This window comes from Panthera uncia (assembly GCF_023721935.1).
Source record: "Panthera uncia isolate 11264 chromosome A1 unlocalized genomic scaffold, Puncia_PCG_1.0 HiC_scaffold_16, whole genome shotgun sequence".
Classification (NCBI taxonomy): Eukaryota; Metazoa; Chordata; class Mammalia; order Carnivora; family Felidae; genus Panthera; species Panthera uncia.
The window spans coordinates 25,311,246-25,338,280 of record NW_026057576.1 but is presented as its reverse complement, the minus strand read 5'-3'; the positions used below and the strand labels follow the sequence as shown (position 1 = coordinate 25,338,280).

General features: G+C 42.5%; 1 long non-coding RNA gene across 2 annotated transcripts in view; it reads right to left on the bottom strand.

The window, feature by feature from the left end:
- Nucleotides 1–6,894, bottom strand: part of LOC125934139 (uncharacterized) — a 32,497-nt gene extending 25,603 nt beyond the window's left edge. For both annotated transcript variants that reach the window (XR_007461239.1, XR_007461238.1), the window contains exons 1-2: nt 6,725–6,894; nt 3,470–3,686 (exon numbers count right to left, since the gene is read on the bottom strand). This is a non-coding gene — a long non-coding RNA (uncharacterized LOC125934139). The remainder of the gene's footprint in view (nt 1–3,469; nt 3,687–6,724) is intronic.
- Between the last annotated feature and the right edge of the window lie 20,141 nt (nt 6,895–27,035).

The following is a 27,035-nucleotide window of genomic DNA, read 5'->3' as shown; positions in this document are numbered from 1 at the left end:
TGAGATCGTGACCTGAGCTGAAGTCGGATGCTTAACCGACTGAGCCACCCAGGCGCCCCAATTAACATCATTTCAAAGTAATAATAGGCATTTACAAAATTTGATGACATCTACAACAATTGTAATATTAAAATATATTTTTTAAATATTTTCATTTCTATTGGTGACAAAGTCATAGATACTAATACTTCTGTGGTTTGTTGTCCATATTTACAGTTGAAAGAAATTTTGAATTTCCATTAAAGGTTCCCATCTAAATTCATAGCCCTCCTAAACGCCATCACACCCCTCTTGAAATCTATTCCCACCTCCGTGCCCCAGAGATGGTCCCTGTGCTAGACACACATATACACATTTCTACACAGCATTAGCTGTCTGGGGCCCACCAACCCTTTTCCAGAAAGTTGGACTCTGAGCCAGTCCTACTTGAGCCTGTGACTATGATTGTCAGACTTGGCTAGTATGGCCAAACAAAAGTTGACCTTGACTTTAATTGCTGCCTTCTCTTGTCAGTTCCCAGCATGACTTTCTGTGATGGGCTGAGAAACAGGCCTTCTTTTAAATGATGTTCTTGCTCTTTGGAAACTAGCAAGGAAGTTGAGAGAATATCCAGAAATCGTTGTTAATTTTAAGTTGATGCTAATCAGGTTGATGAAAACATTGTGGTTATGTATGTAAGAAAATGTCCATATTTTTTAGAGATGCTTACTGAAGTACATAAGGATAAGTAATATAACTGGGATTTGTGATTAAAAATTTTAAATTACTCTCAGTAGAAAGGAGACTGAATGAAATGAGAGTGGTGAAAATTTGAAAATTCTGGACTCTGGGTGATGGCTGTATCGGAGTTAAACTATTTTCTCTACTTGCGTGTATGTTTAAGATTTGTTATTATTAAAATCCTTTAAAAATAGTTTCTGGACCAGGAAATTAGGTAAAGAATGCTTTTTTTATAGTGCTAGTTTGCTTCTTTACAATACTTATTATTTAATTTCTTTCCATGCACAATACAACTTGATTGCATTGTGTCTCTTATATATGCAAATTTTATTTCTATTTTATTTTATTCATTTTTCATTTTTTTAATGTTTGTTTATTATTGAGAGACAGAGACAGAGCATGAGCAGGGGAGGGGCAGAGAGAGAGGGAGACACAGAATCTGAAGCAGGTTCTAGGCTCTGAGCTGTCAGCACGGAGCCCGGCGTGGGGTTTGAACTCACCAACTGCGAGATCATGACCTGAGTCAGACGCTTAACCGACTGAGCCACCCAGGCGCCCCAATTTATTTTTACTTTAGAGAGAGAGAGGAGGGGAGAGGGGCAGAGAGAGAGAGAAACTGACACAGGGCTCGATCCATCCCACGACCCTAGGATCATGACCTGAGCAGAAATCAAGAGTCAGACACTCAACCGAGTGAGCCACCCAGGCACCCCACTTCTATATACAAGTTTTGAAAATTGGTTTCACTCATACCCTTTGCCAGTTGTTGGGCATGGCCTTGCTCTCTAAGAGTTTATATTCAAGGTGGGAAGAAATCATGTATATACATGAAACCATAGTTGGGAAGCAACATAAGACAGAGTACGGTATAAATGCCAAAACATGTAATAAAGATGGGAAGTGTGATAGGAGTTCAGGAAAGGCAAAGTCTGTGAGGACTGGGGGCCGGGCTGGTGACTTCAGGTCAGCAGTAGCTGTCTATCAGTCTCAGAAATTTGCATTCATTGCCTCTTGCTGGTTTAGACTTCTTTATGAGCACTCATTTCTCCAACAGTGGAATTGTTGGTGACTTCCTAAAGCTCAGAAGCGACAACATTCTTGCTCCCCATATCTCCCTGTCCCCTTCCCTCAGAGGCTGTGTTTGACCCATTCTGAGTCTCCATTTACGTGCGCCCTCCTGTTCAGGACTGCTCTGCTTCACCTTTCTGTCCCAGATGGCGAACTACAACCCAGATGCTAAGTACTACCGTGAACATTCTTACCCACTCAACCCAGAGTGGTCCCTGGCCTTGTGTGGTGGTGGCAGGAAGCCAGGGGACTACTGTGCCTGAACCCAAACGTTGCCTCAGAGGACAGCCCCCTTCTTGCCAAGTGCCGGCGAAGGGGACTCTGACCAGCAAGAAAGCTTCACACAGATCTGCCATGAGGGGACAATGAAAGCGAAGGTGTGGATGCCTCAGCACGATGGTGGAGACCGAGTGGCAGAGCCACTGGGACCACAACCACAGCCCTCAGGATGGGCTAGAAATGATCTCTCAGAGCAGGAAAAAAAAAAGAAAGAAAGAAAAGAAAAGAAAAGAAATTACTAGAAGGCATTCAAGAAGGCCTAAGTCCTAGATGATCTAAATTAAAAAATAAATAAGTAAATAAATTTAAAAGTTGTTTTTTCACATTGCTTAGATCATTTAAGCCAAAGTAACTTTTTATTTTTCTTTCTTTCTTTCTTTTTTTAAATCTTTGTTTAATTCTCATTCTGAATTATCTGAGGCATCGTGGCCAGGTTACTTGGCCAGGCTGAGCTAGCAAGGAGAGAAGGGGTATGTCCATATAACTGTGCTGCCATCCACACAAAAGCTGGAGACTGCCTTGGTTGAAATAGCCTTTTGATCCTTTCAGGACTTCTTTCTTGGCTTAGAATGACAATCTTGAAGTACAAGAGAAAACATGAAATCCATGGTACTTAAGAGAGGTAGGATTCAAGGAATCTGCCCAGGACACACGCCCTGACAGATACGCAAAACTTCCACCTATCGGGGCACCTAGCGGGGCCACCACTCTCTGGGACCTGTCTTCCTTGTCTCCACATTGCTCCCCACACCTTCTTGGGTAAGGGGGCTACATAAGAGACTCAGATCTGTATGCCTTCATTTTATTCCATCTCTCACCTTTAAGGGGGCAAAACTCACATCGTCTTAACAACAACAACAAAATGACCGCTGCTGTTCTGTGTCTAGGGGAGAAGCTCCTCAAAGGAAAAGTCATCAGCGTCACCTTGATTTTTGAAAGTGTCCTAGAAGGTGACCCTGATGGCAAGATGGGAGAGGGAAACTAGTTCTTACTGGGAAAGGGGCTATAGTATCAGGAGACACATGGATCCTTGGGTTACATATGAAACAAATCACATTTCCCTGCTTTGGTTGAGAACCCCCTACACACATGTGCACACACATAAAATACAATCATTCCTATTTCTTGGCTTCCCTAAAGTTCTATTTATCTACCGTTAGAGCAATGATCACATTATACTATATTATTTCTGGCATACTTGTATGTTTTTATCATTAAACTTGTGAATGTTTTCTTTGTATCTTTCACCTATAAAATATGGGCATGTGTTAAGAATTGTGTGTTGAATGAATATTTGAGTAAATGGCTACTATACATATTTTTAACAAGATGGAAATCCAACTCACCCGTCGGAGTCAAGTCTTATTTTTCACGAAGGACCTGATGCCAGGTGTGTTCTTACCTCTCTGCTTGTCCCTGAACCATTTAGATGAACCCAGGACTTCAGAAAGCATTACTTCTGTGATGACCCACACATTCCTCCATGTGCTTTAGTTTCTGGCAGAGGAAGAGGTGTGGACAGGCTGGTGTGGGTATGTCACCCTCACTGGGCCTGGCAGAGCTGGCCCGGGTGCACTGCCCAATACAGGGATCAGCTGATTTCCAAGAACAGCAATGACCTGGTGAGTAAAAGAAGTGGGTAGGCATGGCTTTTGAGTCATTTGGCGAATGCCTGGAAGCTTATCCTTCCTGCAGCACCCTCTCCCCCCATATGGAGCTTCCTCTTTCCTGACACTGTATCCAAAATTCCATCATCATTAGTTATTCAGGCTTTGGGGTATTTTGGAGCTTCTAATTAGCAAGTGATTTCTTAACTTGGTATCTGTGTAGGATTTTGGAATGCTGAGGGACATGGGGAGAGGTGAGGAGGACAAAGAAAAAAAAGAAATGAGAGAGAGAGAGAGCGATAGACAGATTTTGTCTCCCTTCCAGTAGTCGTGTGCATAGGATAACACTTCCTAGAACACCGTCAGCCCTTCCAAAATTGTTCAGACAATATTGAGAAGCAGTGTGGGCAGGGGGGGCCAGGGGTGGGAGGAAGGTCAGGACTCACCGCACAAATTCTTAAACACATGCTTTGTCTCCCAGCCTCAGAGCACTTGAAAACTCCAGCACAGAAGAGAAATGAAAGAAAAGAAGGCACTGCAGTGTTAGCATGCCCCAGACACACACTTCCAGGCTCCCCTCTCCATCCAGATGAGATCTGAAGGACAGTCTTTTTTCGAGGTGAAGGCTACGAATTTAAAAGGAAACACAGGACTGTATTTTCCAATCCCAAATCGGAACGTTGGTTCCCACATATCTATAAATTTATCTGTGAAGTCTTAAAAAAAAGGAAAATAAGTTGTGTTTAGTTTACATGTAATAAATCTTCTTTATTGACTAGTGGATTTCATGTTTTTGGCTTCCGTTCCAGGAGAGGGGTCTCAATGCAGTTGCCCACTCTGTCCCTTCTGCAGCTGCTGTTCTTACCACCTAGACCATCAACCATGGCACAAGCTGGCCCCTGGAATCTGCATTTCCCTTGCCTCCCATGCAGGACCAGCCAGTAATTTTGTTGTGCTTTCTTTTCTTGTAAGTAGATATTCACTCTTGTGCCTCTTTTTGTATTTGTGATTTGCACTCCTTTTCATCAAGAGGACCTCCATCTTAGGTGCATTTCCGTCCCCACAGAGTTGGATTTGCCCTTTTATACACCTGCTAACGCAGTACACATTATTAAATAGAAAATCTCAATTTATAAGTGTCCTGACAACCCTGATTCTCAGTTAACTGGAATGTTCTCTGCATAACTTGTCCTAGGGGCAAGTAATGAAATTAGAAGGGAAAAGCAGATGGTAGGGATTTCTAACTTTAGAAACGTAGCAAGTGTTCTACCTGGTTCCCAGTCATTTGTCCACCTCTCTGCACAGAAGTGCATGGTAACATCTAACACTTACCTCGTTAGTAAGCTGGGCACCTTTTAGTCCTCAAGGGCACCCCTTGAGGTGGGTACCCTAACTGTACTCACAGATAAGGAAACTGAGGCATAAGAAGGTCAGCAAATTCCCCAAGGTTACACCTAATGTACAAGGTACAACTGGGATCTGACCAGGCGATCAGGTCCAGGATCCAGGGTCCTCACCTCTAAGCTATATCACCTGTATAGGATCGTTATTTACGTTTGAAATGTTAACTCAGTACTACAGAAACAAAGTCTTTTACTTGGTCCCACAGGGCCATGCCTCACACCCTTGTATTAGGTCCTCCAGTTAATCCCCCTAGATAAAGGAAGAAACTGAGGTCACACAACTACTAAGTGGCAGAGCAAGAATTTAAACCCAGGTCTGTCCAACTCCAAAGGCCATGAACAGAAACACGACACTAGATGGTCACTTCCAACACCTTACATAGAGATTTATTAACCCAAAGAGACAAACTCCAACAATCCTTAATGATTTCTCTGAGGCTAGATTTACTAATTAAACTTTCCTTCTTCGGCCACATCCCTCTCACATTTGGTTATTTATTCGTTCTTCTTAGTGCCACTTAAAAGAAATGAGATCCAAACTACTATCAGCCCATTTTCCAAATGGAGGAAACTGAGACGCAGAAAGTTAGGTCACTTGCTGGGACTCATCCCCCGGAGCCTGGTCCCAGAAAATTTCGCTTTGACCACTATATACTCCTCCAGAATCTCGGTCTGAGTCTATCAGAAATAGCCGGTGACTCTCAGTATTTTTAAGCAGCTTTTAAGTTCGTGGAGTAGGTGTACCAGATCTCTGTGCGCAAAGGTTAATTAAGCCACTATAAAATGCAGAAGCAGCCAGGCCTTTGTCTCCAAGGTAATAAAATCACAAATGATTCCTGTTCAAAATGAAGCTTATAATAATCTGTTGCCAGTGGGTTGTGTGCATTTTTCTCATTTTAACAACATGTACTTCTCTCTTCAACAGAAACATTAGGTCACAAAAGCCGATCTCATCTACATCTTTACAATATTGTTTATCGTCTTTTTGCATACCAGAGATAGAACTGGTAATGAACCAGCCAAATTGGATTCCAGGGAGGATTTGTACTGACTTAGAATACTTTCAGAATCCATTCACAATGCCTCTGATTTATCATTATACCCTCGGAAGCCATTTATCTGGGGGCCGGCTTTTCAGGGATAGCACATCAATTGTGTGCCAGTTATTGGGAATTATAACACAGCTGATGAAGTGTGACAACACAGAGTCCGTTGGATTTGCAGTAGATTACAGGAGAGTGTTATAGAAGTCAGCAGCTATTAAGCTGAAAATGTTTCTGAGCAGAGAGAGCATGAAAATAAGGAAATTGATTCTATCCCGTCATCTGACCTCTGTCCTGTGGTCTCTGGGTTGAGCACAATTCCTTTCATCTCTGCTGCTGCGCTTTTTTTTTTTTTTTTTTTTTTTTGTACCCGCTTCCACCCACCCTCTCTCCCCCCCAAGTAGGTATCATACAAAACTAGGAACAGGGACGGAAGGTAGGTTGATACTTGTGGCTGTGCCATTTTGGGGGGTAAATTCAGCCATGCCACAGACTCAATTATGGTCAGAAAAGGGAAGGCAGTATGTGATCTGATGAGGTTTTAGCCAATCTGTAAAATCCAAAACACCTTAGCAACCATGAATCATAGTCTTGTTATACTCACAACTGCATCGACTTGAAGGTAGCCCAGGTCAGGCTGCCCCTTCCCATAGTACACATGATATTCTAAGGAGGAGCTCATGGGAAGGGCAGTGGTGAAGCGTTTTAACCTTTTTGGAGATATCATCTAAAAGTTAACAATGTACATACTTTGTGATCCAACCATGGCCTTTTCTGATTCTATTCTAAGAGGAAAGAAAAAAATGCCCAAGTAACACACAAGAGTGTTTATGACAGCATAATACTTGGTGGTTAAAATATGGTAGCAGACATTTTGCATTTCCTGCAACAGGAAATGGCTGAAGAAAGCATGGAAATTATATACTATGGAATATTATGCAGGTATTAAAAAGAGTAAGTTAGAGCTATGTACATGAACCTGGAAGGAGGTCCATATAGATCAGTAAGTTACAAAAAGTTGGTTGCAGCCTAATGCACATAAGCACATAATACTAGATGACCAAACTTTACATCACCAGGACTTGGTTTCTCCAGAAAGAGTACCATCATGACGATATCATTTGTGAGTTTGAGGCGGGCTCATCAGCTCATCATAAGGCAGAAGAAGTCTGAATCCTAACTTAGGTTGGTTTTAATCTAGCTAGGGAGCTAGATTTAATAACATGTACATGCGCTGCCCATGTTTATATAACCCTGGTAATCCTCACGCAGTAAAAATATCTTTCATCCTCCAGGGAAATCCCTTAAGGTAGGGTTCCAGTGGGGTGTTAGGTAGAGGGGCAAAATGAAAGAAAGCATTTTAGATATGTTTTTCTTCAAAATGCACATCCCTAAGTTTTACCCAAGACCCACAGAATCTGAATTTCCAGAAGGCTGGAGATAGGAGATGGAAAGGAAGGCCAGAACATGTAAAAGTGCCCCAGGTAATCTCACTACTGTTTTCTCCATTTTTAAAATTTTTTTCATTTTGAGAGAGAGAGAAAGGGAAAGTGCAAGCACGCAAGCAGTGGAGTGGCAGAGCCTCAATCTCACAACTGTGAGATCATCTGAGCCAAAATCCAAAATCAGACGTTTAACCGACTAAGCCACCCAGATGCCCCTCCTCCATTTTTTTATGCAATTGCAAATAACTCTCTTCAAGTAAATGCCTTGCTTCAATGATCAAGAGGCAGGTGTGATGATGTTAGTAACAATAGCATTTACAATATGCCAGAGGGGAGGTGTTAATTATTATTATCCCCATTTTACAGATGCAAATAGGCAGAAAGGTTAAGAATCATGCCCATGATTACAGAGCTAGTTTAGTAGTAGAGTCAGGGTTTAAAACCCAGGATGTCTAGCTTCAGAGTTTAAATGAAGAGATGTGAGCCACATTAAGTGAAATAGGGAAGGCTCATGAGCTCAATAAAACCTTTCCAAGTCCAAATTCGTCATTTATCTTGTCCGTTGGATGAAATCTTGAGGGTTATTCTATTTCTCAGAGCTCACCTACTGCCACACTCCTTGTCACTGAACTGCCCTTGCCCTTTGAATTATTCAGCGTATCTGGAAAAATGATTTTAAGAAAATACATTTTTATCATTTTTTTTCTCTCTTTCCTCCCTCAGTTCCTCCTCTGCCATGGAAACAGGTTCCTTTCATAAGCAGAGAACTGTACTGAATCTTCCATTAGAAGTCAGTGCCAAAATGGGCTGAAATCTCATTATGTCTAGTTCTTCCTTACCATGTTCCTAACAGGTGTCACTTTCCGGACCTGTCTTTAAAATTAGCCTGTGAGTACTGGCTTGCTTCTGAAATCACTTGCTTAGGACAGGAGGAGGTGGTGAAGGAGACAGGCATGTAAGTGTTCTTTTGAAGGCCTGTTCTCAGCCTAAAATGTGGAAATTAAGTCTTTCTTACCTTCAAGAATGATTATGTTGTGAGAAGAAAGATGTCGTAAAAATTAAAGTCAGTTCTGTCACTTTTTAACAGTGTGTATTCCACACCAAGCCACTTAACTTTCTGAGCCTCAGTTTCATCGTTTGTGAAATAGGACCAATAATTGCTGGTCTACTTCAAAAGGTTATTGCGTTGATCCATATAAGAACCCAGATCATCCGGCTTCATGTCCGTTGGTGTCCATCCAGGCATCCATCCCTCCCTCCATCCATCCATCACCCTTTCATTTCTTCATTCATTATCTATTATACCTTCTGATAGTTAGCTAAGTGAAAAGTATATGTTAGGAGGCTAGGGGAAGAAAAGGAGAGATGAATCCCAGATTTGGAAAGAGCACTAAAGGCAGAGACAATGAGGTGATTAAGAACATAGAGTGAGCAAGGACCTACAACAGTCCATAATCCCATATTCTAATATTTTACATGCTATTCCAATTCCTCTGAAAGCAATCATTACATCTCGTACAAAAAGAATTAATTTTCAAAGTTTTCTTAAGACAGAGCCATCTTTATTTTATCCAGGCAGGACTCTTTAGTTGACATCTTCTATCTTACCTTTTCTCTAGGTCCCTCCGTTAAGTACAGTAACAAGTGAGCGTAAGTGGACAAGGCTTGTAAGTCAGGCCTGCTCCTCTGATCCAGCCATAGTAAAAGGTATCCGTGGGGTGCTTTAATCCATGCCTGATATAAAGATAAACCTTAGGTTTACATACACAATGTATATAAAATACAGATTCTATATGACCCAGAAAAATATCTTAAAGGTAATTAATGTTGTATATCTCGTTATGAAGGACATATATTAATAATTTGAATTTATAAAGCCCTTTTCCATGTATTGTTAGATTTATCTTTGAAGTACCTTGAGAAAGTAAAAATAAGAGAGTAAGAAACACGAGGTGCCTGAGTGCCTCAGTCAATTGAGCCGCAGACTCTTGATTTCAGCTTAGGTCATGATCCAAAGGTCATGGGATTGAGCCCTGCATTGGGCTCTGCACTGAGCACAGAGACTGCTTAAGATTCTCTCTCTCTCCCACTGCCCTTCACCTGCTCTTTTGCACACATGTGCTCTCTAAATAAATAAAATCTAAAAAAAAAAAAAAATAGGAAACATTATTTCACTCTCCCTATTTTATAAGCAAAGTAACACAGAGTGAAAGAAACATGCGGCAGATTACACAGTAAAATCAGAAAATGAGCAAGAACTAGATTGGAGGTTTCTTAGATTCCAGACAGAGCTGATATCTCCATTTCAGGTGGTTACTGACCACAATGAGTGTTCAGATTATGGAGGACTTCTCTTCTGACCATACTGCTGAATAATTCTAGAAAGAACTCATTCTTTTACTAATTTCACAAGCCCTTAACCTAGGCAAGGAGTGGAAAGTGTCTGGAGATAGGGCTGGGGCAGGAGGCCAGAACCTCTGTTGCCCTGAAAGCCATGTCCAAACGTTAGGCCTTTATCCTGAGGGCAATGGGAAATCACAGAAGGGTGATGGGATATCACAGAAAGGTTTTACGCAGGGGGAATGTCCTGACCATTTAGCACCAATCACTGTGGACCTCAGTGGGCCTGCTGGCAGACGCACATCTTGGATCAGGAAGTCCAGTCGGAATTATAGCGATAAAAAGCATGTGAGAGAATGGTGGTGGCAGCTGTAAGAAGCAAAGTGAATCGATCATATCAAAACGTGAGAACCAAGATGTCGTCCTTGCCCCAAATCCCACTGTTCTCGGATTTCTCCTTCTAGAATAACTGCACATGTGTTTCTGGTAGGAAAATCGTCCCTGCTCTTTCTCCTGCCTTCCGTAGCTCCCCGTCCGGCCCAGCCCCTGCAACATTCAGGAATGACAGTGGATTCAGAAGGCCCGGGGATCCCTGGCTCTCTATCACAACCACTGACTGCCCAGACACCCGGATTCCACAGCCCTTGAGCCAGCCAGAGGCCATTCGCACCACTTCGTGACTTTGCCTGCTGTCCTCACTAACGAGATTCTGCTAGTCTCCTCACCCGAGGCCAGGCCTCTCAGCGCAGGCGGTGAACGCCAGGGAAGGTGATAAGGCCCCACAGATGCGCGCTCAGCAAACCCCGGGCGGGGCTGAAACTTGCCGCCAGCTTCTGGCCCGCTAGCCCTCTTGCGAGTCCGAGCGCGCCCTGGGGAAGCCCCGCCCCCGGCCGCCTCCGCAGCTCTATTGGCTTACTCTCCTGCCACTCAGCAGAGTGCCCGCCCCTGGGGTCGCGGGGAGGCGGGATCCCGAGTCTCCTCCCCGCGTTGGCGCCTCCTAGCTCGCCTTTCCAGGCGCTTCCCTGGCGGTAGTGTCTCCGACCCCCGTAAACGTTTCAAGGCCTGCAGCCCACTGGCGTAGACGCTTTCTCTTTGGATTCTCACCCTGTGAGATGGACACGGCAGGGAGAATTCAGCTTTACAGGTGGGAGAAGTAAAGGTCACAGAGGTTGAGTGACTCTCCGTAGAAGCACGTGCTGGGATTTTAGCAATGGTTCCAGACAGACCCGTGTTTTCTCCTTCCTAACGTTGGCCCAGTCGTTAATCTTAAGTTCAAAACTTATTTCGTCATCTGCGAAATGAGGAAAATGATAGCCACCTTGTGAAACTGGTGTGAAGAACACAGAAAAGAACAGGAGAAGAATCTAGTGCGAGGACTGGCCTGTGGTGGGTTGTTCATGAATAGTATGTGTGTAAGCCTCAAACATTCCCAGATCTTCTGACTTCCAGTCTGGGACTTTTTGTGCTAAAGCAGTTTCAGAGGTCCAGAGAACTCGGAGGGTTCGGGATATAGTCAAGGGATTCGGTGAGTTGTCACATAGGAGAGACCCCGCAGCAAAACACACTACTCTGAGGCGAATACTAAACATTGTTTTTACTACTACTCTTAATTAGATTATACTTTATTTTTTGTCAACTTTTGTCAGGCACCGTTCCCAACCTTGTTTGTTTACTCTTCACAATGACCTGTGAGTTGCCTCCTATTAAAACGCTCACTTTAGAGAGGGGACACTGAGGCACAGAGAGAGGTTAAATAACACATTCATGCTTAAAAAGCTCAAAGTCGTCAGAGCTGAGATTTATACCCAACCAATCTAGCTCATAAAGCCACGCATACTGATATTTGTGTTTTACGCTGTGACAAAATGGGGTTGTGATAAGATCTGTCTTTGATAATACATACTTTTGTCACCATCCACAAGATGCTGCTGACTTTTTTAAAACTCCTAAAGGGCAGGAGGAAGAAAAAACGAAACAGAGAGGCACCTAACTAAGTCCTTGACTGTGGACAGACTATATATGGGCTGATTATGAGAAACTCACATGCAGGCGCTATGTTTGGAATTCCATTTTAGCTGAATGTTCCAGACTGTCACATCCCTCAGTGTCTCCATGGAAGTGCCCACTATGGGAGAATGGCCGAATGACATGATTGGAATGGAATGCAGCAGTCATCTTATCTGACCACACAGATACCTGCCAGGGGAGGAATGCCTCACATCCTCATGATAATTTTGAAGACTTTCTGAGAAGGTGATAATATTATCCAATTACCTCACGATCATAAGGTGTACTGTGTTGACTGCAAACCCTGTGTCCCTCATTCAGCAGGTATCACAGAACAAGGAAAAAGAAAGATTGAGAGGGAGGTGGGACCTGGTAGCTAGGAGGAGACCAAAGACTCAAACTGAAGGTTAAATCCTGTGAGATAGGAGCAGGGATTTGTCTAGAGGACAAATCTTGGATCAGGAAGTCCAGAAGGGATAATACCTACAGGGGAAAACTACAACTACACGGGAAAACTACGAACAGTTCTCCCTGGGAGCCAGGTCAGAGTTCCTGCTAAAGTGACATTGGCCTCGATAGCTGTGGTGGCCTTGAACTACACAATACGCTTCCATACACAGCTTCTGTTTGTCCAGAACACTCCTTTGACTCTTGCCCAATAAGAATCCCCAAGGTCTTGGGCTTCACCCTGCTCTTCTGTCTTCTCTTCCTCCACCTTTCCTGGTAAACCTGGGAAATTTGGAGTGTGAAGAGGGAGCCGAGTGGAGGCTACGTTTTGGCCAATAGTAGATGTTAGATGACGTTTGAACCTGACTGGTAGCAAAAGGAAGATACTTAGAGGGCCCTGTGTTCCCTTCCCCTTCTCCGTCCATATCTTTGTTAGGGGCAAAAATCACCCATATCTGGGGCTGGGAAAGAGCAGAGAGGTACATAGACAACATCAGACGTGTCGGGGTGGTGCTGGGGGTTGGGTCTCAAGCGCTCTGTCAACATCCTGAGATGATATTCTAAGTGACCAGAGAAAATTCAGTCGCTATTAAAAAGGGAAATCTAGGGCAATCCTGGTAGAGAAATATTGGTTATGAGATTTTAGCAGTGTAATTACAGCAGAGACCGATGAGGCAAGAGGCTGTGAGCTAATGACACCATCTGCTTGGAAAGTGGAGTAAAGGGTGGCATGAGCAATAAAGTCTTACGAGACTGTGGATTAGACAGGTCAGAGGACAGCTCTGGCCTGTGGCTGCTGGACACATGAGACAGGAGCAGGGCAGTGGAGCTAAAGGCCCAGGGACAGATAACCAAGCAGTGTGGTTCCTATTCCAGAAATGAAGGGGCTTCACCAAACCACCATCCCCCAAGCTCCTCCATCCCCACAACTGGTGATTTTCTTCATGATACAAGTCGTGTCTACTGTGTTGCTTAGTATTCATTCCACGAATGTCCATGTACTTTTTCTTGGGCTTTTGTTGTACATCTGCTTGATTTTGGGTACATTTACTTTGTGCTGGGCTTTTAGTAATTGGCTATAAAATGCTAACCTTTCATAAGTGATCCTAAAAACATGATTTCTACACAGTATTCTGAGCATTTATGATCTTAGAAAGGGAGACTACAGTCTTCTTCTTACAAGAAGCAGTGGGCTTAGCAGACCCTTCTGAATAGCTTGGAAGGCATAAGCCAGGGAGACCCAGGCCGAGATAAGGAAAACAGTTCTTTCATTTGGAATCCGGAACATTTAAATATAGACACTTTGATGTTCACCTTGACACCATCATTAGCAAGTGATTTTCTAAGTATTAAGTTGACACATGTGAAGTGCTGATACTCATTTGTTGTTTTTTTTTTAATGTTTATTTTTGAGAGAGAGAGAGACAGAGACAGAGAGAGAGGATGAGCGGGGGAGGGGCAGAGAAAGAGGGAGACAGAATCCAAAGCAGCTGTCAGCACAGAGCCCAACTCAGGGCTCGAACTCATGAACCACGAGATCGTGACCTGAGCTGAAGTCTGATGCTTAATCGACTGAGCCACCTAGGCACTTCCTCAATCATTTTTGATGCACAACAATGGTAACTTCATGTGGCTAAATCTTCTAGAATCTCAAATATACTAGGGGATGCTTAGCTTACCTGACTGAAGGAAAAAGACTGAGGAACTTCGGAGATCTAGATCTCTGTAGAGTGAGTATTCCTAATTGTAAACAATCCATTAAAAATAATCTTGCAGGATATCTAATTAAAAACACTAGTTTTATTCATTTACTCATTCACTGTAACAGTAACAAAAATCATTGAGCATCTCCTATGTCTCAGTCACTGTGCTGGAGATAGAATAAAATGATGGTCCCTGTCCTGAAGACCACACCAAATAGGAGTAAAGGAGTAAGGATGACACTGTGGACAGTGTTATGGAAGGAGGCCTGGGAGAACAGGAGAACAGCACAGAGAAGGAGCCATGAGGGTAGGATTCTGGGGAAAGAGAGGAGGGGATGAAGGAGGGAACGAGGGTGTGCTCTTATTAAAAGGTTTTGATGTAGGAGAGAAGAATTATAATTAACCAAATGGTCCAGGCAGGGAAGAGCATTCTACACAGAAAAGGGCAGAGACGACCACATGATTTAAAGAAACAATTTGTGCTTAGAGTGAGCATGAATTTATTAAATCTACAGAAAGACATTTCTTAAAGGGCTTTAAGTCAGGTGCCTTGTTGTATTCATGTTCGTAGACCCTGTGTTGAGTCTAGGACAGTGCCTAGCACATAGTAGGTGCTCAGTAGATGTTGAATTAAACTGATATGGAAGAATAAGCCTGAAGTTGAAATTTACTACATATTTAAAGGAAATTTTCTTCTCCCCTATTCCCCTTAGTCCATACTGATGAAGTTTCCATGTGTTCCTTGAAATCTTCTGTAAGAAAACATGCACTTCAGCTTATCTCTGAAAAGAGATGTAGTTATGTAACCTTTTAATGTGTGCATCTAAGTAGATATCAGAAGTATGTCTTGCCTTAGGGGCTTTTTCAGTTCCTTATTTGGAATATTTATTGTATACTCTCTATAGGCAAGGCAATATGCCAGGCCCGGGAACATAGTGGTGAATAGGACAAATATAGCCCCTGCATTCAAGGAGTTTAATATTTTGTAGATAAGACAGTTATTAAATAATTAAACAAACATTTTCTAATTATAATTTGCGTTAATAAAATGGAAAACAACACACAGATGCCATGGGAATTTATAACAGAGGGCATAGCCTAGTCTGATAGCAATTAGAAAGGTGCTCAATCAGAGTTTCTTTAAGGAATACATTTAAACCGGAATTAAATGGAGAGGAAGTAAGAGTGTTCTAAGCAGAGGGAACAGCATATGTGAAGACCATGAAGAAAGGGAAGCTGGCCTTCTAAAAGAAGTGATTATGTGACTGCAACTGTATGCTGATGAAAACATCTCGTATGATCCTTGTAAAGCAAAATTGATTTATCTGTCATTTTAATCCAGAAGAACCTAGCACATGAGAAGGAAACCCATTTTGTTCATTTATTCCAGCACATATTAAATAATTGCTATGTGCCTGACACTTTGCTGGGCACTGGAAATTAAGGAGAGAAAAACCTCATGAACCTCTAGAAGTTTGTGGCCTTATGGGGAAACAGGTGAACCAACACACCATTATAATACAGTGTGGTTGTTTCTGTGCTTTAGGTAAAATACCCAGTGCACAGGAGCGATACGATCTTGTTTGCCTGAGAGAGTCAGGGATGGCTCTCAGATGAAGTATCTGAGATCTGAAGGATGAGGCCATTCCAGAGAGTAAAAGCAGCATATGAGGAAAGGGCATGATGTAGCTGGGTAAGAACAGTGAGTCATTGGGAATGACAAGGGAATGGGAAAGGAGGTGAAGTTAGAAGACTGGGCAGAAATTAGATCTTGAAGGATCTCAGAAAGAAGTTTTTCTTTTATTCTGTTGCCAATGAGGAGACTACACAGGAGAATACGAAAGAGAGAAGAATCTAGACAAACTCAGGAAACTGAGTGATAAGAGGCATTCAGAGAGACTATGACCGCTCCTTACTTATTTTTCAGACTTCAACACATGATCACCAAAAGAGCTGACATGTGCATTAAGACCTTGAGGTTTTTGATCACCAGATCACTGGTATTCTTAGGACTTCATATTCTTACAGCCAAAGAAAAGTCTTTGCAAAGACAAAAAAAAAAAAAAAAAAAAAAGTCTCAAGAAAAATAAATTATTTATCAAGTCCCAGCCTCTCCCAAACACCTCCTCCTTTTTGACTCCCCCCAGTTGTATAGCTGAGGCAATATTAGTTGCCATGCATTATGTCATTACCATCGATAGCCAAATAACTACATAACCACCAGAGGGCAAATGAAAATGGCCATAAAGACACAGAGTAGTAATTATTTTTGCATTAGCACCAGCCACACTAATATCAACATAGAACAATTACCATCCCTAACCTCATAGTTATGCTATAACCTCCACAAGTCTTGCAGGAGTAGATTGATGAATGGCATGGGAGGAATAAGCAACAATGGGGCAGTCGTGCAGTGAGACCCCTGCATCCTATGTCTGTGGGCCATCAGCCACAACGCTGGTGGAAAGCCAGTGGGAGAAGTTGGTTTTGATTACCACTGATCTAGCCAGTCCCCGGGCAGAAACCATAATTCAGCTTCCCTTTCTTTGGGCCTCCAGGAAGTGAGCATTTGAGTGGGAGCAAAGCTACAGCAGTAATAACACAGCAGGCAGCGTCCTTTGCATTTATATCTTGTTATTCTTCCCATCACTAGGCAACCATTCTTTGTGCTTAAAACTACACATCTTTCTACAGTGTAACACCTTATTCTTTGAAGTAACCATTCTGGTGTGCAGTGTTCTTAGGGGTTATCTATTCTATGTATTTGTTAGGTTAACACAATAAAAAAACCAAGCCGTTTTGAACCTCCAGCCTGATTTAGTAGCTTTTCTGTGTTCTCCTAGCATCATATTAGAGCATGGATCATAAACTTCATTTACAATCGCATATTTGTTTGTCCATTTCTCCCTCCAGAATGAGTTCCTGGAGGGCAAGTACTATATCCTGTCTATGCTTGTAGCCACATCCAGCATCTAGCACAGTACCTCGCTACTTGAACAATCCTCCATAACCGCTGGCTGGCTGGCTGGCTGGCTGGAGATGAATGAATGTTTTCCCTGAAATTCAAGTTTGGTGGTCAAAAGTATCATTATTTGGTTTATTTTTTATTTATTTATTTATTTATTTTTAATATATGAAATTTACTGTCAAATTGGTTTCCATACAACACCCAGTGCTCATCCCAAAAGGTGCCCTCCTCAATACCCATCACCCACCCTGCCCTCCCTCCCACCCCCCATCAACCCTCAGTTTGTTCTCAGTTTTTAACAGTCTCTTATGCTTTGGCTCTCTCCCACTCTAACCTCTTTTTTTTTTTTTTCTTTTCTTTCCTTCCCCTCCCCCATGGGTTTCTGTTATGTTTCTCAGGATCCACATAAGAGTGAAACCATATGGTATCTGTCTTTCTCTGTATGGCTTATTTCACTTAGCATCACACTCTCCAGTTCCATCCATGTTGCTACAAAAGGCCATATTTCATTTTTTCTCATTGCCACGTAGTATTCCATTGTGTATATAAACCACAATTTCTTTATCCATTCATCAGTTGATGGACATTTAGGCTCTTTCCATAATTTGGCTATTGTTGAGAGTGCCGCTATAAACATTGGGGTACAGGTGCCCCTATGCATCAGTACTCCTGTATCCCTTGGATAAATTCCTAGCAGTGCTATTGCTGGGTCATAGGGTAGGTCTATTTTTAATTTTCTGAGGAACCTCCACACTGCTTTCCAGAGCGGCTGCACCAATTTGCATTCCCACCAACAGTGCAAGAGGGTTCCTGTTTCTCCACATCCTCTCCAGCATCTATAGTCTCCTGATTTCTTCATTTTGGCCACTCTGACTGGCGTGAGGTGGTATCTGAGTGTGGTTTTGATTTGTATTTCCCTGATAAGGAGCGACGTTGAACATCTTTTCATGTGCCTATTGGCCATCCGGATGTCTTCTTTAGAGAAGTGTCTATTCATGTTTTCTGCCCATTTCTTCACTGGGTTATTTGTTTTTCGGGTGTGGAGTTTGATGAGCTCTTTATAGATTTTGGATACTAGCCCTTTGTCCGATGTGTCATTTGCAAATATCTTTTCCCATTCCGTTGGTTGCCTTTTAGTTTTGTTGGTTGTTTCCTTTGCTGTGCAGAAGCTTTTTATCTTCATAAGGTCCCAGTAATTCACTTTTGCTTTTAATTCCCTTGCCTTTGGGGATGTGCCGAGTAAGAGATTGCTACGGCTGAGGTCAGAGAGGTCTTTTCCTGCTTTCTCCTCTAAGGTTTTGATGGTTTCCTGTCTCACATTCAGGTCCTTTATCCATTTTGAGTTTATTTTTGTGAATGGTGTGAGAAAGTGGTCTAGTTTCAACCTTCTGCATGTTGCTGTCCAGTTCTCCCAGCACCATTTGTTAAAGAGACTGTCTTTTTTCCATTGGATGTTCTTTCCTGCTTTGTCAAAGATGAGTTGGCCATACGTTTGTGGGTCTAGTTCTGGGGTTTCTATTCTATTCCATTGGTCTATGTGTCTGTTTTTATGCCAATACCATGCTGTCTTGATGATGACAGCTTTGTAGTAGAGGCTAAATTCTGGGATTGTGATGCCTCCTGCTTTGGTCTTCTTCTTCAAAATTACTTTGGCTATTTGGGGCCTTTTGTGGTTCCATATGAATTTTAGGATTGCTTGTTCTAGTTTCGAGAAGAATGCTGGTGCAATTTTGATTGGGATTGCATTGAATGTGTAGATAGCTTTGGGTAGTATTGACATTTTGACAATATTTATTCTTCCAATCCATGAGCATGGAATGTCTTTCCATTTCTTTATATCTTCTTCAATTACCTGCATAAGCTTTCTATAGTTTTCAGCATACAGATCTTTTACATCTTTGGTTAGATTTATTCCTAGGTATTTTATGCTTCTTGGTGCAATTGTGAATGGGATCAGTTTCTTCATTTGTCTTTCTGTTGCTTCATTGTTAGTGTATAAGAATGCAACTGATTTCTGCACATTGATTTTGTATCCTGCAACTTTGCTGAATTCATGTATCAGTTCTAGCAGACTTTTGGTGGAGTCTATCGGATTTTCCATGTATAATATCATGTCATCTGCAAAAAGCGAAAGCTTGACTTCATCTTTGCCAATTTTGATGCCTTTGATTTCCTTTTGTTGTCTGATTGCTGATGCTAGAACTTCCAGCACTATATTGAACAACAGCGGTGACAGTGGGCATCCCTGTCGTGTTCCTGATCTCAGGGAAAAAGCTCTCAGTTTTTCCCTGTTGAGGATGATGTTAGCTGTGGGCTTTTCATAAATGGCCTTTATGATCTTTAAGTATGTTCCTTCTATCCCGACTTTCTCAAGGGTTTTTATTAAGAAAGGGTGCTGGATTTTGTCAAAGGCCTTTTCTGCATCGATTGACAGGATCATATGGTTCTTCTCTTTTTTTTTGTTAATGTGATGTATCACGTTGATCGATTTGCGAATGTTGAACCAGCCCTGCATCCCAGGAATGAATCCCACTTGATCATGGTGAATAATTCTTTTTATATGCTGTTGAATTCGATTTGCTAGTATCTTATTAAGAATTTTTGCATCCATATTCATCAGGGATATTGGCCTGTAGTTCTCTTTTTTTACTGGGTCTCTGTCTGGTTTAGGAATCAAAGTAATACTGGCTTCATAGAATGAGTCTGGAAGTTTTCCTTCCCTTTCTATTTCTTGGAATAGCTTGAGAAGGATAGGTATTATCTCTGCTTTAAATGTCTGGTAGAACTCCCCTGGGAAGCCATCTGGTCCTGGACTCTTATTTGTTGGGAGATTTTTGATAACCGATTCAATTTCTTCGCTGGTTATGGGTCTGTTCAAGCTTTCTATTTCCTCCTGATTGAGTTTTGGAAGAGTGTGGGTGTTTAGAAATTTGTCCATTTCTTCCAGGTTGTCCAATTTGCTGGCATATAATTTTTCATAGTATTCCCTGATAATTGTTTGTATCTCTGAGGGATTGGTTGTAATCATTCCATTTTCATTCATGATTTTATCTATTTGGGTCATCTCCCTTTTCTTTTTGAGAAGCCTGGCTAGAGGTTTGTCAATTTTGTTTATTTTTTCAAAAAACCAACTCTTGGTTTCGTTGATCTGCTCTACAGTTTTTTTAGATTCTATATTGTTTATTTCTGCTCTGATCTTTATTATTTCTCTTCTTCTGCTGGGTTTAGGCTGCCTTTGCTGTTCTGCTTCTATTTCCTTTAGGTGTGCTGTTAGGTTTTGTATTTGGGATTTTTCTTGTTTCTTGAGATAGGCCTGGATTGCAATGTATTTTCCTCTCAGGACTGCCTTCGCTGCATCCCAAAGCGTTTGGATTGTTGTATTTTCATTTTCGTTTGTTTCCATATATATTTTAATTTCTTCTCTAATTGCCTGGTTGACCCACTCATTCGTTAGTAGGGTGTTCTTTAACCTCCATGCTTTTGGAGGTTTTCCAGACTTTTTCCTGTGGTTGATTTCAAGCTTCATAGCATTGTGGTCTGAAAGTATGCATGGTATAATTTCAATTCTTGTAAACTTATGAAGGGCTGTTTTGTGACCCAGTATATGATCTATCTTGGAGAATGTTCCATGTGCACTCGAGAAGAAAGTATATTCTGTTGCTTTGGGATGCAGAGTTCTAAATATATCTGTCAAGTCCATCTGATCCAATGTATCATTCAGGGCCCTTGTTTCTTTATTGACCGTGTGTCTAGATGATCTATCCATTTCTGTAAGTGGGGTGTTAAAGTCCCCTGCAATGACCACATTCTTATCAATAAGGTTGCTTATGTTTATGAGTAATTGTTTTATATATCTGGGGGCTCGGGTATTTGGCGCATAGACCTTTATAATAGTTAGCTCTTCCTGGTGGATAGACCCTGTGATTATTATATAATGCCCTTCTTCATCTCTTGTTACAGCCTTTAATTTAAAGTCTAGTTTGTCTGATATAAGTATGGCTACTCCAGCTTTCTTTTGGCTTCCAGGAGCATGATAAATAGTTCTCCATCCCCTCACTCTCAATCTAAAGGTGTCCTCAGATCTAAAATGAGTCTCTTGTAGACAGCAAATAGATGGGTCTTGTTTTTTTATCCATTCTGATACCCTATGTCTTTTAGTTGGCGCATTTAATCCATTTACATTCAGTGTTATTATAGAAAGATATGGGTTTAGAGTCATTGTGATGTCTGTATGTTTTATGCTTGTAGTGATGTCTCTGGTACTTTGTCTCACAGGATCCCCCTTAGGATCTCTTGTAGGGCTGGTTTCGTGGTGACAAATTCCTTTAGTTTTTGTTTGTTTGGGAAGACCTTTATCTCTCCTTCTATTCTAAATGACAGACTTGCTGGATAAAGGATTCTCGGCTGCATATTTTTTCTGTTTAGCACACTGTAGATATCGTGCCAAGCCTTTCTGGCCTGCCAAGTTTCAAAGGAGAGATCAGTCACGAGTCTTATAGGTCTCCCTTTATATGTGAGGGCACGTTTATCCCTTGCTGCTTTCAGAATTTTCTCTTTATCCTTGTATTTTGCCAGTTTCACTATGATATGTCGTGCAGAAGATCGATTCAAGTTACGTCTGAAGGGAGTTCTCTGTGCCTCTTGGATTTCAATGCCTTTTTCCTTCCCCAGTTCAGGGAAGTTCTCAGCTATAATTTGTTCAAGTACCCCTTCAGCACCTTTCCCTCTCTCTTCCTCCTCTGGGATACCAATTATGCGTATATTATTTTTTTTTAGTGTATCACTTAGTTCTCTAATTTTCCCCTCATACTCCTGGATTTTTTTATCTCTCTTTCTTTCAGCTTCCTCTTTCTCCATAACTTTATCTTCTAGTTCACCTATTCTCTCCTCTGCCTCTTCAAGCCGAGCCATTGTGGTTTCCATTTTGTTTTGCATTTCGTTTAAAGCGTTTTTCAACTCCTCGTGACTGTTCCTTAGTCCCTCGATCTTTATGGCAAGAGATTCTCTGCTGTCCTGTATACTGTTTTCAAGCCCAGCGATTAATTTTATGACTATTATTCTAAATTCACTTTCTGTTATATTATTTAAATCCTTTTTGATCAGTTCATTAGCTGTTGTTATTTCCTGGAGATTCTTCTGAGGGGAATTCTTCCGTTTGGTCATTTTGGAGAGTCCCTTGCATGGTGAGGACCTGCAGTGCACTTCCCCTGTGCTGTGGTGTATAACTGGAGTTAGTGGGCGGGGCCGCAGTCCGACCCGATGTCTGCCCCCAGCCCACCGCTGGGGCCACAGTCAGACTGGTGTGTGCCTTCTCTTCCCCTCTCCTAGGGGCGGGATTCCCTGTGGGGTGGCGTGTCCCGTCTGGGCTACTTGCACACTGCCAGGCTTGTGTTGCTGGGGATCTGGCGTATTAGCTGGGGTGGGTAGGCAAGGTGCACGGGGGGTGGAGGGGCAGGCTTAGCTCGCTTCTCCTTAGGTGATCCACTCCAGGAGGAGCCCTGTGGCAGCGGGAGGGAGTCAGATCCGCTGCCGGAGGTTTGGCTCCGCAGAAGCACAGAGTTGGGTGTTTGCGCGGAGCGAGCAAGTTCCCTGGCAGGAACTGGTTCCCTTTGGGATTTTGGCTGGGGGATGGGCGGGGGAGATGGCGCTGGCGCCTCTGTTCCCCGCCAAGCTGAGCTCTGCCCTCCGGGGGCTCAGCAGCTCTCCCTCCCTTTGTCCTCCAGCCTTCCCGCTTTCCGCGCAGAGCTGTTAACTTCTGACCTCCCAGACGCTAAGTCGCGCTTGCTGTTGGAACACAGTCCGTCCGGCCCCTCCGCTTTTGCCAGCCAGACTCGGGGGCTCTGCTTGGCCGGCGAGCCGCCCCTCCGCCCCGGCTCCCTCCCGCCAGTCCGTGGAGCGCGCACCGCCTCGCCGCCCTTCCTACCCTCTTCCGTGGGCCTCTAGTCTGCGCTTGACTCCTGAGACTCCCTTCTGCTAATCCTCTGGCGGTTTTCTGGGTTCTTTAGGCAGGTGTAGGTGGAATCTAAGTGATCGGCTGGACGCGCTGTGAGCCCCGCGTCCTCCTACGCCGCCATCTTCCGGAACTCTCATTATTTGGTTTAAAGAGCAAGCCAGGCTAATTGGATAGACTTGGCCAGAAAGAATTAGGCAAAATGTAAGATAAAGAGATCTTGGCCTCTCTGGTTGGGGAGGTCTGACGTGGATGAGCCAGGTACCAGCTGCAGAGGCAAAGCCATTTTACTCTTCTGGCTAGGAATATCAAGTGACTTACCCAAGGATCTGAATAGCAGAATCACAATGAGCAGAATGGCTCATTATTGCTTAGGCCAGGAAGAAGAGCTCTCTCCAAGTAACTATTTGTGTCTTAAGTTGGATACCCTAGAAGCAGAGCTTGAGACAAGGAGTCTTGTCTAAGTGATTTATTGAGGACATGCTCTCAGAAGAAAGGGAGTGAGCAGAAAAGGGCAGAGGAAATGCCAGGATGTGACCCCAGCTGCAATTTGATTACCGTGAGCTTTAGGATTGGTACCATCTTAAGACAAGGAAGATAACTCTTTGTTTCTCCTATACGCCAGTCTCTGGCTGTGAATTGTTGTTGGGAGGAGGGAACCATAACTGCCTGGTGAATACAACTTTTGTTTTAATGGAGAGCAATTCTCTGGGGAAGGGGGCAGCTGTGAGCTGTTAGTACTCAATTCCCAGAGCTGGGGGATGGGTACAGTGGCTAGTAAAAGTAGTCTAGGTATGGCACCAACAGCAGCTACTAGAATTGGGTAGTGTGAAATGATGTGGATTATAATAACCACTACCATTTATTGAGCACCTATTATATGTCAAGTGCTGTGCTAAATGCTACATCTATATCGGTCTATCTATCTACCCATATAGTCCTTAGAATACAGCTATTAAATAGGTGATATACTACCATTTCCATTGGACTGATGAGGAAACCCAGAAAATACCATATTTCATGCTTAAAAGATTTCCTTTTTGCATCTACATTCCTATGGATAGAATCAGGATATTGCATATCCACCTAGCCTAAATTCCATGCATTCATTCAATTCATGAATTCCACCAGTGCTTTCGAGCACCTATTACATACCACAACCGGGCTAGGCCCTAAAGAGTTATCAGTGAACTGATAGTCTTGGATCCTATCCTCAAAGGGTGGAACTAAGCCTCAGGCTCAGTTCTAATACCCATTGTAACCCATTTAAAAATATTGTTTGGACACCTGTTGTGTACCTTATGCTCCATCAGGCCTTGATCAACAAAGAATCTAGACCCCAGGCCTCTGTAGCAATCCCTTTGAATTCCTCACATAAAACATACTTCTGGGTTGGGAAAATCAGTTTTCAAGATTTTGTGCAAACCGAGCACCACAGGCCCTTTCCCTGTGTGTGGAAGGATTGAACTTGGTGGTCTCCAAATCCCCTTCCAGCTCTCACAGCCTAGGATACCTTCTGATCATCCACTCTGCTCATGTCCACATCCTTTGTGGGGGACTGTTGTGGTCAGAGTCATGTGTCTACTTGGCCAGGCTGTAGTCAGGTACTGAACACTAATCTAGGGGTTGCTGTGGAAGTATTTTGTAGATGTGATTAACATCTACCTAAATTGATTTTAAGTAATGATTATCTTTGATAATCTGGGCTTTATGTAATCAGTTGAAAGGCCTTTAGAGCAAAACTAAGGTTTCCCTGAGGGAAAAAAAAAAAGTTCCATCTGTGGACTGCAGCATCAGCCCCTACCTGAGAGTTTCCAGTTTGCTGCTGACCTGCCTTATGGATTTCAGACTTCCCAGTTACCCTTAGAATTCCTTAAGCCAATTCCTTGCAATAAATCATTTTTCTCTTTGTCTCTGTCTCTCTCCATATATACATATGTATACATATACATACATATATGTAAATGTATGTGTATATATACATATATATACAAAATCTCTCTTTCTGTACATATGTATGTGTGTGTGTGTATATATATATATATATATATATATAATATACATATATGTGTACTATAAATGTACTATATATACCATATATATATATAAATATATATATATAAATAAATATATATATATATATATATATATATATATATATATAATCTACTAGCTCTGTTTCTCTTGAGAACTCTGAGTGACACAGGGATCCACCATGTCCTTTTTTTCTTATAATATTGTCTGATATGGATCAGTCTCGTATCTTGTGGTGTGGATATTTAAGGCCCCCATCTGGGTTACTAGGAGGCAGACAAAGCACATGCTTTAATCAATAACACAGGGGCACAAAAACATGAGAAAAGTTCAGCTTCTATTCAACTAACTTGTCCAGTATTTTGCAATCAGAAAATCATGCATGCAGTTCTGTGTTTTACACTTTGCTGTGATCTTTAAATTTTTGATCTGTATATGGGTGGGAGGGACTGTATCTTCTCATGTTAGGACCTATAAAGGTTTCATCCAGCTCTGTGTGTCCTCAAGTAAAATGTAAGCCCTATGAGGTCAGAGGCCAAGTCTTGTTTTTGTGTGTGTGTGACCCTACGGTATCTATACGGTGCTTAATAGACACTCACATACACAGGACATGCTGCATCAATGTAGTTTCATTTTATTTTATTCTCCAGAGTATGTTACCTTTGGGAAACAGAAAACTGGCTCAGGTAAATGTAGGTTTGTTTGTTTTTAGGCAAATCAGTGTACCATCTCCAGGGAGAAGTTCTCCTCAGTTGGAGATTTATATCTGAAAAGCATTTGAGAGACTAGCCCTTCTCTTGTTTCTCTGGCCATTGACAGGGAGCAGGTTACTGATATGCATCAGGCTTTGCAAGCATTTAAAGAAAGATTATTTTTCACAGCAGCACATGGGCTGTTCTAAGATAGGGACAAGCATTGCTGGCAGTGGGAGGAATTACAAGGAGCTTTTGCTGAGACTCAGTCTAGGCTCTTTCTTGAACACAACCTGGAATAGTAGTGTGATACGTAAACAGCAGGTGTCCAATAAATCCGTGATCATAGGTGGGCTGATTATTAACCCCTGGATTATTAACACCCTTGGTGGAGAAATTAGGGAAAGGTCGAGGTCCAGAGCAGAGCTTTCTTCGAGGCCTCCTGGAGAGCACTTCTATTTATCCCCTTTCACGGAAGTTGTTTGGAAACGACATGACAGTTATCCCAGGCAGGTGTTTGTGTGTATGGAGTCTGAGGATACTGAGTGATCAGAGGTCCTCCAAGCAAGTGAGCACGACTTTGCAGAGGGACAGATGTTCACCATCAGCTCAAGGTGGATGAGGTCAGCACCAGGTAGGGGCTGCCTATTGCTATGAACACCTGACCTGAGCCTTCCTCATGGTCTGAACCTTCCTTTGGCTATTGAACACAACACATAATATTGATGTGACCCAATATTTAATATTGGGTAAACAGCAGACGTCCAATAAATCAGTGTTCATAGGCCAGCTGAGACGTGATTCCTGGATTATTAACACCCTTGAAAGAGAAACTAAGGAGAGATCCATGTCCTTATACAAATAACTTCAGCTTCACGTGAGAAGTTGTCAACTCAAAAAGACAAAGCATATTTATGGAGATCATAAGGGAGGGACTTCAAGTTGAGTCTAACCTATTATATGAAACATCCATTAACCTGAGTGTGCACCCTGGGGTCTCCCATCCCTGGCTAAGGACAAAAAATAGTGTGCACCCTGAAATTGTGAAAATAGAGGCTAGATCTCGAGGCCCAAGAAGAATGTAGGGGCAGGTTTCCAGAATAAGCAGTTCCAGAGGATCAATAAGAAAATATCTCTGTGGAGGCGCCTGGATGGCTCAATCTGCTGGGCGTCCGACTTCAGCTCAGGTCATGATATTGCAGTTCACAAGTTCGAGCCCTGTGTTGGGCTCCGTGCTGACAGCTCAGAGCCTGGAGCCTGCTTCGGATTCTGTGTCTCCCTCTCTGTCTGTCCCTCCCCCACTTGTGCGCGCTCTCTCTCTCTCTCTCT